Genomic DNA, 19,150 nt, shown 5'->3' with positions numbered 1-19,150 from the left:
TCACCTTGGTAAAAGACCATGGGATGGACCATGTGATGAGCGCAGTGACGTCATCAAAAGGTCCTATTCCTCAAAGATGAAGACAGAAGAGAAGCCGGGATGCGCGAACAAGTGGATTAAGGTGAGTTAAATTATTATTATTCTTTTTTTAACCCCTCCGGCCCCATTGTACTATGCATTCTGTATTAGGAATGCTATTATTTTCCCTTATAACCATGTTATAAGGTAAAATAATAGCAATCTACAGAACACCGATCCCAAGCCCGAACTTCTGTGAAGAAGTTTGGGTTTGGGTACCAAACATGCCGATTTTTCTCACGCGCGTGCGAAACGCATTACAATGTTTTGCACTCGCGCTGAAAAATCGCGCATGTTCCCGCAACGCCCGTGTGAAACCAGCCTAAAACTACCTAGAAAGTGGCCATATTACCTTAGTGCTCCAGAGAGAAGGAGATTAGAAGGTCTAGAACCCACAAGTCCATGTACTGGACTCAGGCAGCAAGGTATCATGCACATTTATGGCAGAAAGGCTTTGCTGCTTTGGAGAGGGAGTATTGCTAAAGCAATGGTTTGGTGACCCGTATCTCAGCTTTTCCCCCTCAGTCCAGGAACTTCAGAAGGAATTAACTAGAACCTTATTGCATCGCTGTGGTTCTGCTGAAAGACTGTAAAGTGTCTTTGGAGACAGGGAGTACTGCTTTGCTGGTTTGAGTCAATTTTCCATCATAGTATACACTGCTCGTATCCAGTTCATTTTTCCATCACATAATACACTGCTCGTTTCCACGGGTTATGACCACCCTGTAATCCAGCAGTGGTGGTCGTGCTTGCACACTACAGGAAAAAGCAGGGCGCTTTTTCCTGTAGTTTGCAAGCACGACCACCACTGCTGGATTACAGGGTGGTCATAACCCGTGGAAATGAGCAGTGTATTATGTGATGGAAAAATGAATAAAGCCAGCAAAGGAGGCAATATAGACAATCACAATACATTAGTAAGTGCCTTGTATTAACTTTTTCTACATGATAAATGTCACTTACAGAAGTGAGACAAGCCCTTTAAGGATAATTTACTGTACATACTAACAAGGTAATCTGAGGTTTGCACTGCACGGGTCACCTGGCAGTCCCTGGCACTACCGGTGAATAGGAATCTCTTAGTGCCAGTTCACTCATTTTGGAGGAGGCGGAGCCGAGGCTGACTGCTATCCGGCCCCGCCCCCCACACAGACCAGAGGTGTGGAGAGCCGGCAGGGGGGAGGAATGATGGAGCAGGGAGCCAATGCCGGTGTAACGTTACATCACCCCACTTCATGAGATTTCCCTACCTCGTAACTTCCGGTCGCACCGGAAATGACGTGAGGAGGCGTGGCAGAGTTGTGCCGATCTGCGCATGCGCAAAACGGCGGTTTAGGGAAATCTCACAGCGGAGTTCAGCTGGACACCGGGACACTGCGCATGCGCAGGAGAGCCTCACCAGCCTTAGGGTAGGGAAAAATTACGGCCCAGTGCGCAAGAGCGGCTAAGTACAGAACATCCATTAGATCTCCGCAACTGCGCAGTGTGGGGGTAGGGAGATCTGATGGCCATTTTTTCTGTTAAATATATATATTTATTTGCCGGGCTGCACCGGTACTTCAAACAAAGAGCACGTACAGGTGCCGGCCGGCAAGTACAGTTCTGGCACAACAAGTAGCAGTGAGCCGCATGTGGATCCTGGTGCCGACCTGCATCGTGTAGGTCATCTCCTAAGGCTACTTTCACATCTGCATTTTTTGCTAAATCCATCATGGATCAGCAAAAACGCTCACGTCATAATACAACCGGTTGCATCCGTTATGAACAGATCCAGTTGTATTATCTCTAACATAGCAATGACGGATCCAACTCTAAAACCATTGTAAGTCAATGGGGGACGGATCCAGCACCATTTACTTACATTGTGTTTCATGCCGGGTCCGTCTTGCTCCGCATCCCATGTTGCACTCAAAAATGCCGCTTGCTGGTCTTGTGTGCGTCATGGGAACACAACCAAACGGAACAGAATGCATTCTGGTGCACTCCGTCCCGTTCAATTCAGTTTTGTCCCCATTGAAAAACGGAAAAGCACTTTACTCCGGTATTGAGATCCTATGACGGATCTCAATAGCAGAAAGGAAAAGCACAGATGTGAAAATAGCCTAAGACAGTAACAATCTCTTAACAGGATTTTAAAAATGTAATAAACAATAATAAAAAAAACCTCTTATTTAGCCTAAAATACTTTATCTTGTGCACACGTTACATAAAAACAAATCACTTATTTGGTATCCATAGGACCAGAAGAAGCTGAACAATTAAATGCAGGTTATTTAGTGTCAAATGTGAACAATATAAAAATAAAAAAATTATGTAATTCTATATTTGTGCCAAAACAAAAAGACATTACAATTTCCCTGTATAAAATGTAGTCAAATGTTTGTGAGATGGAGAGCTGAACGCTGCCGTGTGACATGGTTGAGATGCTTGGTGACGCAGGTGGTGGTGTTGGTGGTACATCCCATGTTTGCTGGGCGGCAGGTGCCAACGTTCCTCCAGAGGCGGAGGAAGAGGCCGAGGCGGCGGCAGCAGCAGAAGAGGCCGAGGCGGCAGCAGCAGAAGAGGTAGCAGGGGGAGCCTGAGTGACTTCCTTGTTTTTAAGGTGTTTACTCCACTGCAGTTCATGCTTTGCATGCAGGTGCCTGGTCATGCAGGTTGTGCTAAGGTTCAGAACGTTAATGCCTCGCTTCAGGCTCTGATGGCACAGCGTGCAAACCACTCGGGTCTTGTCATCAGCACATTGTTTGAAGAAGTGCCATGCCAGGGAACTCCTTGAAGCTGCCTTTGGGGTGCTCGGTCCCAGATGGCGGCGGTCAGTAGCAGGCGGAGTCTCTTGGCGGCGGGTGTTCTGCTTTTGCCCACTGTTCCCTCTTTGTCTTTTGCTATGCTGTTGGCTCGGTCTCACCACTGCCTCTTCCTCCGAACTGTGAAAGTCAGTGGCACGACCTTCATTCCATGTGGGGTCTAGGACCTCATCGTCCCCTGCATCGTCTTCCACCCAGTCTTGATCCCTGACCTCCTGTTCAGTCTGCACACTGCAGAAAGACGCAGCAGTTGGCACCTGTGTATCGTCATCATCAGAGACGTGCTGAGGTGGTATTCCCATGTCCTCATCATCAGGAAACATAAGTTGTTGTGCGTTAGTGCATTCTATCTCTTCCACCCCTGGGGAAGGGCTAGGTGGATGCCCTTGGGAAACCCTGGCAGCAGAGTCTTCAAACAGCATAAGAGACTGCTGCATAACTTGAGGCTCAGACAGTTTCCCTGATATGCATGGGGGTGATGTGACAGACTGATGGGCTTGGTTTTCATGCGCCATCTGTGCGCTTTCTGCAGAAGACTGGGTGGGAGATAATGTGAACGTGCTGGATCCACTGTCGGCCACCCAATTGACTAATGCCTGTACCTGCTCAGGCCTTACCATCCTTAGAACGGCATTGGGCCCCACCAAATATCCCTGTAAATTCTGGCGGCTACTGGGACCTGAGGTAGTTGGTACACTAGGACGTGTGGCTGTGGCAGAACGGCCACGTCCTCTCCCAGCACCAGAGGGTCCACTAACACCACCACGACATGTTTGCGTCCCTTACTAGATGTTTTCCTCATTGTTACCGTTCACCACAATAAGAAAAATATTATTCGGGCCAATGTATTAAATTAAAAAATTTTTACAGACACCTAACACTATTTGGCTATCTATTTAGGTACCGTATTACACTAATACAGGCACACCAGTAATGACAGATTTAGCTGAATATAAATTTGAGGCCTATTATTTAGGCGCTGGGTGACAGATATAGGTTTAATCACAGAATTAGACTTGGATCTGCACTGTAGCGTGTGTGTGAAGTTCTTGAGAATTACCCTATCAGCACCTTGAATCTAATATACCCTTTTAGGGATAGATTTCAAGTAGGCCTGATACAGCAGAAACCACTAATTTTGAGAATTGCAAATTTGGGAATTGTTTTTCAACCCAGAACAAAAACTGTGCTTTGACGGACACTAAATAACTTGACCAGCTAAAGCAGTAATGACAGATTTGGATTAATATAAATGTGAGGCCTATTTTTTAAGCGCTGGGTGACAGGCTCAACTTGCCCCTGATGTAGTATCAGGGCCGTCTTTACCAAGGGGCAAAAGGGGCAGCTGCCCCGGGCCCAGTTGCTCCTGGGGGGCCCAAGGCAGCTGCCTCTTGAGCCCTGCTAGCTACTGCCCCGGGTGTCAAGCTGTCAGCTACACAGGCATCGTACTGTGTTAAAGTTGTGATCAAGGACCTTAATGACATCATCACCATGTGACCAGTAACCTAGCAATTACTGGTCACATGGCTATGAGGTCATCACAGGTCCTAGCAGGAATTAACTGTGGAGCTTTTTTGTGTGAAGATTTCATCAGAAAAAGGTGACAGGGGCTGTTATGTTAATATACTGTAAACTACTGTATAGTGGGGTGCTGTATACTGTGTGGGGGCCTGTATACTGTTGGGGGCTGTATATTGTGTGGGACTGTATACTGTGTGGTGGGTTGTATACTGTGTGGTGGGCTGTATACTGTGTGGTGGGATGTATACTGTGTGGGACTGTATACTGTGTGGTGGGCTGTATACTGTGTGGTGGGCTGTATACTGTGTGGTGGGCTGTATACTTTGTGGTGGGCTGTATACTGTGTGGGGCCTGTATACTGTGGGGGGCCTGTATACTGTGGGGGGCTGTATACTGTGTGGGACTGTATACTGTGTGCTGGGCTGTATACTGTGGTGGGCTGTATACTGTGGGGGGGCCTGTATACTCTGTGGGACTGTATACTGTGTGCTGGGCTGTATACTGTGGTGGGCTGTATACTGTGGGGGGCTGCATACTGTGTGGGGGGCTGCATACTGTGTGGGGGCCTTATACTGTGTGGGGGCCTTATACTGTGTGGTGGGCTGTATACTGTGTGGTGGGCTGTATACTGTGTGGGAGGCCTGTATACTGTGTGGGGGGCTGTATACTGTGTGGGGGCTGTATACTGTGGGGGGGCCTGTATACTGTGTGGGGGGGCTGTATACTGTGTGGGAGGCCTGTATACTGTGTGGGAGGCCTGTATACTGTGTGGGAGGCCTGTATAATGTGTGGGAGGCCTGTATACTGTGTGGGGGGCTGTATACTGTGTGGGGGCTGTATACTGTGGGGGGCCTGTATACTGTGTGGGGGGGCTGTATACTGTGTGGGAGGCCTGTATACTGTGTGGGAGGCCTGTATACTGTGTGGGGGGCTGTATACTGTGTGGGGGGCTGTATACTGTGTGGGGGCCTGTATACTGTGGGGGCCTATATACTGTGGGGGTCTGTATACTGTGGGGGTCTGTATACTGTGGGTGCGGTATAGTGTGGAGTGCTATACTGCTGTACTGTATAGTGTGGGGGGCTGTATCGTGTATATTTTGGGGTGCTGTATACAGTGAGGTGTTGTATACTGTGAGGTGTTGTATACTGTGGGGTGCTGTATACTGTGGGCTGCTATACTGCTCTACTATATACGGTGGGGTACTGTATAGTGTGGGGTGCTATACTGTATACTGTGTGGTGCTGTATACTATAGGGTGCTATACTGCATACTGTGGGGTGCTGAGGTGCACTGTAACACTAGAGTGAGCTGAGCCCCGGTCTCCTTCCTGCAGAGCGGTGCCCACTTCCAGCCTGAGCCCAGCTGCCCAGAGCACTAATCCTGAGCCGCTGGAGTCTTCAGAACTGTGAGTATTTACAGTCATTCACTGTACTCTACCAGATGTGTGGATTTTTTGTGTGTGTGTGTTGTGGTGGAGGCCGTGATTGCCTGCTAAGGTGTGGGAAGGCAGGATCCAGGGGGCCCAAGTAAATTTTTGCCCAGGGTCCAATCAATATTAAAGACGGCCCTGTGTAGTATATGGCCAAAAAATAACCACACTATTGATGGTTAAATGCACTTGGGTGACACAGGCTCAGCCTGCACCTGATGTAGTATATGTCCAAAAAATAACCACACTATTGATGGTTAAATGCACTTGGTGGCAGCTTGTGCTGGCGCACCACAAGCCACAAAATGGCCGCCGATCACCCCAGAAAAAAGTGACTGAAAAACGCTCTGGGCAGCCTAAAAACACTAAGCAATTGAATAGCAGCAGTTCAATGATCCACAGCTGTAGATCGATCACTGAATGAAGTCTTTTGGAGGAGTTAATCTGCCTAATCTCGCCCTAACGTCGCAGCTGCAACCTCTCCCTACACTTGTATCAGCAGAGTGACGTGCAGCGCTACGTGACCCAAGCTTATATAGAGCCTGGGTCACATGCTGCTCTGGCCAATCACAGCTATGCCATTAGTAGGCATGGCTGTGATAGCCTCTTGGGGCAAGTAGTATGACGCTTGTTGATTGGCTGCTGTGCAGCCTTTCAAAAAGCGCCAAGAAAGCGCCGAACACCGGACCCAGACTTTTACGAAAATGTAAAAGTTCGGGTTCGCTCATCCCTAATCACTAGTGCTCATCACATGGTCCGTCACATGATTCATCACCATGGTAAAAGATCATGGGATGGACCATGTGATGAGCGCAGTGACGTCATCAAAGGTCCTATTCCTCAAAGATGAAGACAGAAGAGAAGCCGGGCTGCGCAAACAAGTGGATTAAGGTGAGTTAAATTATTATTTATATTTTTAACCCCTCCGGCCCCATTGTACTATGCATTCTGTATTCAGAATGCTATTATTTTCCCTTATAACCATGTTATAAGGTAAAATAATACAATCTACACAGCACCTAACCCAAACCCGAACTTCTGTGAAGAAGTTTGGGTTTGGGTACCAAACATGCCGACTTTTCTCACGCGCGTGCGAAACGCATTACAATGTATTGCACTCGCCGGAAAAATTGCGCATTTTCCCGCAACGCCAGTGTGAAACCAGCCTAAAACTACCTAGAAAGTGGCCATATTACCTTAGTGCTCCAGAGAGAAGGAGATTAGAAGGTCTAGAACCCACAAGTCCATGTACTGGACTCAGGCAGCAAGGTATCATGCACATTTATGGCAGAAAGGCTTTGCTGCTGTGGAGAGGGAGTATTGCTAAAGCAATGGTTTGGTGACCCGTATCTCAGCTTTTCCCCCTCAGTCCAGGAACTTCAGAAGGAATTAACTAGAACCTTATTGCATCGCTGTGGTTCTGCTGAGAGGATGTAAAGTGTCTTTGGAGACAGGGAGTACTGCTTTGCTGGTTTGAGTCAATTTTCCATCATAGTATACACTGCTCGTATCCAGTTCATTTTTCCATCACATAATACACTGCTCGCTTCCATGGGTTATGACCACCCTGTAATCCAGCAGTGGTGGTCGTCCTTGCACACTACAGGAAATAGCAGGGCGCTTTTTCCTGTAGTTTGCAAGCACGACCACCACTGCTGGATTACAGGGTGGTCATAACCCGTGGAAATGAGCAGTGTATTATGTGATGGAAAAATGAATCCAGCCAGCAAAGGAGGCAATATGGACAATCACAATACATTAGTAAGTGCCTTGTATTAACTTTTTCTACATGATAAATGTCACTTACAGAAGTGAGACAAGCCCTTTAAGGATAATTTACTGTACATACTAACAAGGTAATCTGAGGTTTGCACTGCACGGGTCACCTGGCAGTCCCTGGCACTACCGGTGAATAGGAATCTCTTAATGCCAGTTCACTCATTTTGGAGGAGGCGGAGCCGAGGCTGACTGCTTTCCGGCCCCGCCCCCCACACAGACCAGAGGTGTGGAGAGCCGGCAGGGGGGAGGAATGATGGAGCAGGGAGCCAATGCCGGTGTAACGTTACATCACCCTACTTCATGAGATTTCCCTACCTCGTAACTTCCGGTCGCACCGAAAATGACGTGAGGAGGCGTGCCGGAGTTGTGCCGATCTGCGCATGCGCAAAACAACGGTTTAGGGAAATCTCACAGCGGAGTTCAGCTGGACACCGGGACACTGCGCATGCGCCGGAGAGCCTCACCAGCCTTAGGGTAGGGAAAAATTACGGCCCAGTGCGCAAGAGCGGCTAACTACAGAACATCCATCCGATCTCCGCACCTGCGCAGTGTGGGGGTAGGGAGATCTGATGGCCATTTTTTCTGTTAAATAAATATATATATTTGCCGGGCCGCACCGGTACTTGAAACAAAGAGCACGTACAGGTGCCGGCCGGCAAGTACAGTTCTGGCACAACAAGTAGCAGTGAGCCGCATGTGGATCCTGGTGCCGACCTGCATCGTGTAGGTCATCTCCTAAGGCTACTTTCACATCTGCATTTTTTGCTGAATCCATCATGGATCAGCAAAAACGCTCACGTCATAATACAACCGGCTGCATCCGTTATGAACAGATCCAGTTGTATTATCTCTAACATAGCAATGACGGATCCATCTCTAAAACCATTGTAATTCAATGGGGGACGGATCCAGCACCATTTACTTACATTGTGTTTCATGCAGAGTCCGTCTTGCTCCGCATCCCATGTCGCACTCAAAAATGCCGCTTGCAGGTCTTGTGTGCGTCATGGGAACACAACCAAACGGAACACAATGCATTCTGGTGCACTCCGTCCCGTTCAATTCAGTTTTGTCCCCATTGAAAAACGGAAAAGCACTTTACTCCGGTATTGAGATCCTATGACGGATCTCAATAACAGAAAGGAAAAGCGCAGGTGTGAAAGTAGCCTAACGGCTGTAACAATCTATTAACAGGATTTTAAAAATGTAATAAACAATAATAAAAAAAAGCCTAAAATACTTTATCTTGTGCACACGTTACATAAAAACAAACCACTTATTTGGTATCCATAGGAGCAGAAGAAGCTGAACAATTAAATGCAGGTTATTTAGTGTCAAATGTGAACAATATAAAAATAAAAAAAATTATGTAATTCTATATTTGTGCCAAAACAGAAAGACATTACAATTTCCCTGTATACAATGGCCCCATGTAGTCACATGAATGAGCAAATAAATGAAATGTAGACAGACAAAAACAAAGCCATTTCACTGGTTATTAGGACCTAAAACCGGCATCTTCGCTACAATGGAAATGGAAACAGAACCACTAGGCTTATGTAACATACCAGGGACATTCATCATTTCACACTGGTCCTTCAAGTTGCTCTTTATGATCAAGGTCCTGAAAGAGGTTGTCCGGACCCTTAAAGGGCATCTGTCAGCAGATTTGTGCTAAGACAATGGCTGACCTGTTACATGTGCTCTTGGCAGGTGAAGACATCTGTGTTGGTCCCATGCAGGGGTGCACCACCAATGAGGCCAGGTGAGGTGATCGCCTCAGGCAGCATCAGGTAGAGGCAGCCGAAGGGCCATGGGCTAAAGGGAAGGAATTGGGAGTCACCCTTTCAGTTTTCGCCTCAGGCAGCAGAAAGGCTAAGTGGACCCCTGTCCCATGTTCATATGTGCCCACATTGCTGAGAAAAATGATGTTTTACTATAAGTAAATGAGCCTCTAGGAGCAACGGGGGCGTTGCCATTACACCTAGAGGCTCTGCACTCTCTGCAACTGCCACGCCCTCTCCACTTTAATCGACAGGGCCAGGCAGTGAAAACATTGTCACGTCTGGCCATGTCAAAGTGCAAAGGGTGCTGCAGTTGCAGAGAGAGCAGAGCCTCTAAGAGTAATTGCAACCCCCCCACACACACACACATTGCTCCTAGAGGCTCATTTGCAAATAATAAAACATTTTTCCCAGCAATGCGGGCATATATGAACATGGGACCAACACAGATGCCTTCAGCCGCCAAGTGCACATGTAACAGGTCAGCCAGTGTCATGGGTACAAAACTGCTGACAGATGCCCTTTACATATTTTTTTTTTTAAACACTCAGATCTGTGTAAAATAACAAAAGAAGTGATGCTCACCTCCCCGATCCATATTCCCACTCTTCCCAGACCCCACCAGTCTCTGTACTCCATGATTACCTTAGGACATGTGACTGCTACAGCTGGATTCTTTACATACTCAGTGTAGACGGCAGCAAATACACCAGAAAGTGAATATCACACAATAACCACAGAACAATTCGCTCTCAGCTGACTGGTACGGACTGTATACTTTAATGGGATATTTCACTTTTATATTATATAAATAGGCAACTTTTTTTTTTTTTTTTAAGCAAATAATACAACATATAGTAATCATAGAATAATCATAAAAAGCATACCAGTATATCAATACATTTATTGAAATATACAGTTTCTCATTTTACTAAATATATTTCATGGCTTGTAAAAGAAGAGCAGCCCATGAACTACCCGGAGATGCACTGTACACACACAGCTCGTCATGGACAGAAGCAGAGTGTAAGGGCAATTTAATAAGAGGATAAAAGCCTGGTTAAAGGGCTTGTCCACTTCTTTTATTATTGATTCATAGTAGCACTGGCACTGTGTAGTGGACACAGCTGGTTACTGCAGTGTTGCTCCAATTGCAGTGTTGCACTTACCAGCTCTGTCCACTGCACAAGGTACAGAGCTGTGTAGTTCTGACTCTGGAGCAACAAGGTAACAGCTGATCAGCAGAGGTGCTGATCAGATATTGATGGCCTATCTTAAAAAGATAGGCAATTAAAGAGGACCTTTCACCGCTCCTGACATGTCTGTTTTAATAGTTTCATGCATTCCCCATGTAATAACAATTCTGGAGCATCTATTCTTATGTCTCCATGATGTGCCATTCTTCTGTTCTTCTATTATTTCTACTAGAAGCTATGAATGAATTGCTAGCAGTCTGCAGTAAGGGTACAGAGGGGAGGTAACCAGTTGGGGGTGTATACCTGCACAGTCTGACTGTATCCGATCACTGCTGCCATTTTCAGACTGTGCAGGTACACCCTCCCCCCCCCCCCAACTGGTAACACCCGTCTGTGCCCTTACTGCAGACTGCTAGCAATTCATTCATAACTTCTAATAGAAATAATAAAGGAATGGCACAACATACAGACATAAGAATAGATGCTCCCGAATTGTTATTAAACAAGGAATGCATGAAGCTATTAGACCAGGCATGTCCAGAGTGGTGACAGGTCCTCATTAAAAGTAAAGTATTGGACAACCCCATTAAAGATCTTTCCAAGTATATTTTTATTGCTCCAATGCATAAAATTTAATAATGAGGCAACTTCATAAATAACTTTAAGAATGCCCTCAATACAAGAGAAAAGATAGGCACCACCTAACAAATGACTAGATACTGTAGGGTGCCACACAGACATACTAAACAAACACAAATAATGAATGTCAAGATTTGGGGCTACAAAAAATTAGCACACCGTACAGAGCCACTGTTAGCATGATAAACCTGTTAAACCAAGCATACAGCCTGGAAGGGTTGATCATGCTGATTATGCATATAAAGCTCTCAACATAGTAAGGATATAGCCTTTCATTATGCGTTAAATGAGGGGGGGAAACTAAAGGAAAAAAAAAAATCTAAATGTCCGTTCTAGGATTTGAACCTGGGACATCTACATGCAAGATTAACCTCTTGCCTCCAGGCTATAGCTTCATATTGAGAAGAGTTGCTTCTATACTTAAAAGGCTAATATACTGTATATTACTGTGTCTTTATAATCGTATATTGTGTCTGTGTTATAAACCAGTAATATGTATTAGCTTTCTAAGCATAGAAAACTTCTATTCTCAATATGGTAAGGCGTAAGTAGTATCTATGACATGCACATACTAGGACACAGTTCTGCCCTCACAAAGCTGATGTCTGGCCCTGTCAAACAAAAGGAGGCAAGAGTCTGCAAAGCACAGGGGTGTTACAAAATGCTCCAAGGATTCAACCCTGCCCCCTGGTGCTCCAATGTGCTCATTTTCATATAGATAAAAACATAGATATCTCTGCAGCCGTTTAACATAAAAAAATAAAAAAAATACCAGTCTTTTGCCTGTATCAGCATGATCAACCCTACTACCAGGCAGTACACCTGGTTTAATAGGGATGATCATGCTGACAGAGCTTCTTTAAGAATGTCCTACAGTTATCTGTTCCTATGCAGACCTATGTGTCTCCATGGTTACAGGCTACAAACAAACCCTGTGCAGTCTGATTCTGTAGTCCTGTATTACTTTCTTCCATCTGTTCTCACCCCACCTCCTTCTGCTGTTTAAAGATTAGCAAGAAGAGACTGCAGGATCCTCCTCAACAGCTTATCACATAGCAAAGAAAAAATGAGAGAGAGAGAGAGAGAGAGAGAGAGAGAAAATGGTCATAAAAATGATGCAGAGGTCAGCAAAAGACTCAAAAATGCAGGTCACACACAACATATGTGATTGCACTGGCTATAAACAGCTAAAGGAAGAACTGCCCCTCCCTCTCTTTCTTGATTCATAGGGCCAGGTTCCTGCATAGCCATTTTGTCTACCAGTGTTATTCAAGAAGGGGAGGGAGGGTCTGGCAGAGGAAGCAGGAGGAACAGAAGTTTACAGAGTGGACCTGAGTGTACTTAACATGCATTGATTTGCATGTGAATTAACCCTTTCCTGACATGGCGATTTTCCATTTTCATTTTCAATTCATGCCTTCTTGGAGCCATAACTATTTTATTTTTCCATTCATATAGCTGTATGAGGCTTGTATTTTGTGGGACAAGTTGCACTTTTTAATGTCACCATTTAATATTGCAGACGATGTAGTGGAAAGCTAGAAAAAAAAACTAATTGAGTTGAATTGGGGAAAAAACCCTTCACAATTGCGCCAGTTTTATAAGTTAGAGTTAGATTATTAAAATGTTCCATATATATAACGGACTTAAAACTGACTGATTTATTTAGTTTTTTCTTGTGTTTTAATGCTGAAAAAAATTAATTTGGGGGGAAAAAAAACTTTTTTTTTTTCTTTGCATTGCCATATTCTGACCCATAACTTTTTTACATTTCTATCTATGGAGATGTGTGGGGGCTCATTTTTTTTACAGGGCGATTTGTATATTTTATTGTTACCATTTTAGAGTATGACTTTTTGACCACTTTTTTGGGGAGGGAGATGGAAAAACTGCAAATTGGCCATTTTGATTTTCTTCTGTTACGGCATTTACCGCAAGGGATAAATAAGTTCATATTTTAAAAGTTTTGGCATTTTGGGATGTGGCGGTACATATGATCAATTTTTTTCATTGTTTATTTTTATTTTTGTTCTCCCCGTGTTTGCGTGGGTTTCCTCTGAGTACTGCCGTTTCCTCCCACACTCCAAAGACATACTGATCGGGAGCTTAGATTGTGAGCGCCATTGGGGACAGCTTGATGCTAATGTCTGTAAAGCGCTGCGATATAAGTGCATAAAATTAATAAAAAAGTATGGGGAAAGCGGGGTATTATTTTAATTTTTAATAATATTTTTGAAAACATTCCTCTCGGGGAAAGCTGCCTCTGATGCTGTGGTCACAATTCATCACAACATCTGAGGGGGTTGACTGTCTGGTATCGAGGTTATCAATATAATATATATATATATATATACAGTATATATATATATATATATATACACACACACACACTCACCTAAAGAATTATTAGGAACACCATACAAATACGGTGTTGGACCCCCTTTTTCCTTCAGAACTGCCTTAATTCTACGTGGCATTGATTCAACAAGGTGCTGATAGCATTCTTTAGAAATGTTGGCCCATATGGATAGGATAGCATCTTGCAGTTGATGGAGATTTGAGGGATGCACATCCAGGGCACGAAGCTCCCGTTCCACCACATCCCAAAGATGCTCTATTGGGTTGAGATCTGGTGACTGTGGGGCCATTTTAGTACAGTGAACTCATTGTCATGTTCAAGAAACCAATTTGAAATGATTCGAGCTTTGTGACATGGTGCATTATCCTGCTGGAAGTAGCCATCAGAGGATGGATACATGTTCTCATTCTGTTTACGCCAAATTCGGACTCTACCATTTGAATGTCTCAACAGAAATCGAGACTCATCAGACCAGGCAACATTTTTCCAGTCTTCAACAGTCCAATTTTGGTGAGCTCGTGCAAATTGTAGCCTCTTTTTCCTATTTGTAGTGGAGATGAGTGGTACCCGGCGGGGTCTTCTGCTGTTGTAGCCCATCCGCCTCAAGGTTGTGCGTGTTGTGGCTTCACAAATGCTTTGCTGAATACCTCGGTTGTAACGAGTGGTTATTTCAGTCAACGTTGCTCTTCTATCAGCTTGAATCAGTCGGCCCATTCTCCTCTGACCTCTAGCATCCACAAGGCATTTTTGCCCACAGGACTGCCGCATACTGGATGTTTTTCCCTTTTCACACCATTCTTTGTAAACCCTAGAAATGGTTGTGCGTGAAAATCCCAGTAACTGAGCAGATTGTGAAATACTCAGACCGGCCCGTCTGGCACCAACAACCATGCCACGCTCAAAATTGCTTAAATCACCTTTCTTTCCCATTCTGACATTCAGTTTGGAGTTCAGGAGATTGTCTTGACCAGGACCACACCCCTAAATGCATTGAAGCAACTGCCATGTGATTGGTTGACTAGATAATTGCATTAATGAGAAATAGAACAGGTGTTCCTAATAATTATTTAGGTGAGTGTATATGTGTAGGTATATATTAGCCCCTGGTGTCTGCTGTGTAAAACAGCAGGCACCCAGTGGCGCCATAATTATACATCTATAAAGGTGTATCTGTACGGCAGATGTTGAGGGGTTAATAGTTCTTTTTCTTCATAATTAAACAAAGGATTGCTAAGTGAAAGCTATCTTTACATTCAGATGAGCTAGTCCTACAAGGCATTGTGCCTTATTATAACACTGAATTTCCTGGTGACAAAAATCACTAGTGTATGGCCAGTAGCGTAACTAGAGGACCCCCTTCCTGCCAGAAACTTCTTCGGAAGCACCCTCCTCTCGTGGAGGCTAGTGAAAATCCCTCTCTCAGACAAGGCCCAACAGCCACTCCTTTAGTTTTCTACAGTGTCTCTGTATATAATGTCATTGTATAATACCGTTGAGTGAGCCCTGACAATAAAAAATTTAGTCTTCCTCCTGGGTGGGCCCCTTCTGTGTTTGGGCCCCAAAGCAGCCGTTTCTACTGCTTCCCCTATAGCTACACCCTTGTGTATGGCCACCAAAATATTAAAGGGGTCATGCCATGAAAAGTATTACTATGCAAAGGAAAGGGCATTTTAAATGAAGTATTATCGCAAAATACAGGCAATAAAAAGATTGTTCTGTTTTTTCTGTACATGATAGTTTCCTCTCTGGTAGTGCCCCCTACATTTTATCTATCAGATCCATCTTCTCCCACATTCAGAGGTGGACTAACATGCTCAGTAGCTTCCCTTCCCTCAGTGCTGGCGTAGTGATCTCAAAGTGCAGCGACCCAGACACCTGTCATTCATTCGTCTCTCTACTTCTAAGGCCGAATGCACACGGCCGTGAGCGGTCCGTGGTATCCCGGCCTGGCATCCTGCTGAGAGCAGGTGCGCACGGCGTCATTGGTTGCTATGCCGCCGCGGCACTACAGTAATACTCTGGTATGATCTATACGAGTGTATTACTGTAGTGCGGCGGCGCCATGAAGCGCACGGCGTCATAGCAACCAATGACGCCATGCGCTCCTGCTCTCAGCAGGATGCCAGGCCGGGATACCACGGACCGAACACGGCCGTGTGCATTCGGCCTAAATCCATAGAAACATGGCTATATCTCTCTCTAGACAGTAGAGAAAGAAATTGTGGGGGCATTAAATACCATATGTATCTCTGGGACTATATGTAAGGGACTATTTCATATGCAGGATAGGAATGAGTTAACAAGAGCTTATTGCAATGCATCCTGGGAAATACAGGCACTTGATGAGCTGCTACCCACCCACAGAAAGGTAAGCAAGTCCTCCAGTAATAAAAATCAGTTTTCAATATGTGGGATTATCCATTTAATTTGATGCAAATATGCCGTGTCTTTGCTCCTTATAGGAATATACTTGTGCGAGAACTAAGCAAAAATCATGTGTAAAAACATTGTTTTTGTCCAATCTAATATTTTTCAAATGGCGATATACTGTATGTGTATACGTGCGGCCCAATTTAGATCGGCTTAAAGGGCAACTGAGTTTCTAGAAAACTTTTGATAGGTCAGTGTCATATAAAATTTTTGATCATCAAGAGTCTGAGCACCGAGACACCCCCCACCGATCGCTAGAACGAGGACAGAGAAGCACTTACATATCGGTCTCTCACTCCGCGCTGCAGAGGATGGAATCGAGACAGGCCCATTGACGTTCAATGGCGTCAGTCTTGCCTCCGTCTCCTGCAGCGAGGATAGAAAGCGCACTATGCGAGTGCTTATCTTTGTTCAGTCTAGCAATCAGTGGGGTCTCAGCACTCAGACCCCTAATGATCAAAAATGTTGATGTGTCTCTATGTTATATTAAGAGAGATATCAACTGAAAACTCAGTGACCCTTTAAAGCACGTGTCCCTGAGGCACAAACAGGTCACTTGCTTTGGCCAGGTTATTATGAGGTCAGACTAATGGCGCTGAATTAATACTTTTCCCTAGGTGCAGGAAAGCCTAGCTACATCTCTGTATGTTCAGATAGCATAATCTGCATGAGGTAACAAAAATATATGAAAAAAGTCACATTGGACTTCTGATGGATAACAATAGAGATGAGCGAAGTGGAATTCGATCCAAATTTCAGGAAAAATTAGATTTGCAACAAATGAAAATTTCCTTGCGCTTTGTGGTAATGAATCGCAATTTTTCCTAAAATGGCGCCTACACTTGTGAGGACTGAGGACATGGGGTAAGGAACTCTGGGAAGGGCGGATCATCCAGATTGACATGCATGCAGCCAATCAGCAGCCAGCTAGCCCTGTGATGTCACAGCCCTATAAATACGGCAGCCATTTTAGATTCTGCCATTTTCCAGCGTTCTGAGTGCAGGGACAGACGTGAGAAGGCGCTAGGGATAGCAATAGGAAAAACTTCATTGCGAACAAAGAAACTGAAAAAACTATTTATAAGTGCAGGGAAAGAATAGGGAGGAATTATTTCACAGCATCTTAGTGCAGGGAGACACGTCAGAAGGCGCTAGGGACAGTGCTATAAAAGCAATTTACAAGTGCAGGGAAAGATAATTTGGGGGTCCAAATAGTCATTATACAGCTCTGTCATTCCAGCAATTTGTTTTTGGGGTGCAAGTGCTACATTGGAAAGCCTTTAGTGGCTTATATCTGTGGAAAAAAAATATATATATGCAGTTCACTTCTGCAGTTGTAACGCTCCAACGGGTGTGGATCCGCTGTGCCACTTACCGGTTTGGATTTGGGCCAAACTTGGGAGCGAAATCTAAGTGTTCCCCTGGTCTTCATCCTTTATCCCGCTCCAAGATGCGGAAGCTGGTCTTAGCTGCAGGGGAGACACCAGGTCGCTACCGCAAGAGTGGTCCCGGTTAAGTGGCAGCTGGTCGGGCAGGCCAGAACGCCCCAGTGCAAGCACTGGGGATACAGGCAGGTGGAGCGAGCCGTCACTGAATGGAAGAAACGCAGCAGCAGAGTCAGATGAAGTAGAGCTGAGTTAGTGATTTAGCAGAGCTGGATCCGTTAGAACAGCAAAGCTGAATAGCTCAGGTGCAGCAGGTGTAACGAGCTGAACAGCAGACAGAGGCGTGGTCGACAATCCGAATCATACACTCGAGAGCAACGAGGTACAGGAGGATCAGGCAGAGACGAGGTCAGGATACAGGCTAAGGTCGGAAGCAGGATAATAACATAGGAACTACGAGCTGGAACCTTCGCTGTAGAAAACTACAATATTGCTCAGGCATCACAGGAAGGGGGAAGCACCCTTATAAAGGTGGTGCCTGGCCGTGATTGGAGAGAAGACGGAATCAGGGGCGTGCACGAACCCTTAAAGAAACAGGACGCGTGCGGCTCCTACAAGGTGCAACTGAAGCTGTCGCCGCCCTCGACAGTGCAGGAAAGCAGATCCGGAGCCTGCAGCGGAGAAGAGGAGCCTTGTGTGCAGTTCGACTGAGGTACATAGCAGGATGCGCTGCACACTGGCGGCTGCCAGCTGCCATTGTTACAGCAGTTATATGTGGTGAAAGCGTCTAGTGGAGTATTTCAGTACCAAAAGAAGTTATTTGCGGTGAAAGAGTTTAGTGACGTATTTCAGTACTAAAAGAAAAATATATACGCAGTTCACTGTTGCAGTTATATGGGTTGAAAGCGTTTAGTGGCCTATTTCAGTACAGAAAGAAAAATATATACGTACTTCACTGGTTCATTTATTTCTGGTAAAAGTGTTTAGTTGCCTATTTCATTATAGAAAGAAAAATATATACGCACTTCACTTCTCCACACTATGTCACCTTGCCCTTCTGTGGTATCCTGATGCTGCTGCTACTGCCATCTCCACACTATGTCACCTTGCCACTCTGTGGTATCCTCCTGATACTGCTGCTGTCGCCACCTCCAGACTCTGTCATTAGGCGACTCTGTGGTTTCCTCATGCTGCTGGCACCTCCAGACTCGATCATTGTGCCACTCGGTGGCCTCCTCATACTGCTGCCAACTCCACAATCTCTCATCGTTGTGCTACTCTGTGGCTTCTTCATGCTGCTGACAACTCCACAATCTCTCGTCATCGTGCCACTCTGTGGCCTCCTCATGCTGCTGACACCTCCAGACTTTGTCATAGGTCCATTCTGTGGACTTCTCATGCTGTTCCAACCCTCCCCACCACTTCATGACTGGGCCACTATTTTGCCTGTCGGCCTGGCTGACATGATTTATTTGACCTTTCTTCTGATCTATCAGAAGGAAGGAAAAATTAGACGTATAACGGATCCTGTCTGTGTAGCAGCTGTAAGGCCTGTATGGTCCCATCAGAACTGGCTTATGATTTGGTAGTCAAAAGCAGGAGTGAGTACAAAACACAGAAGAGATGCAAATATTCCATTCACGTGTCATCTCTATCTCTATCTGTATTAGATCCACTACTGTGTTTTTTTGGCATTAGCAATACTGATGGATTATTAAGTAAATGCTGACCGAGTGAAGGTGT

This window comes from Bufo bufo, chromosome 3 (assembly GCF_905171765.1).
Source record: "Bufo bufo chromosome 3, aBufBuf1.1, whole genome shotgun sequence".
NCBI lineage: Eukaryota > Metazoa > Chordata > Amphibia > Anura > Bufonidae > Bufo > Bufo bufo.
Note: the sequence above shows the minus strand (reverse complement) of the source record.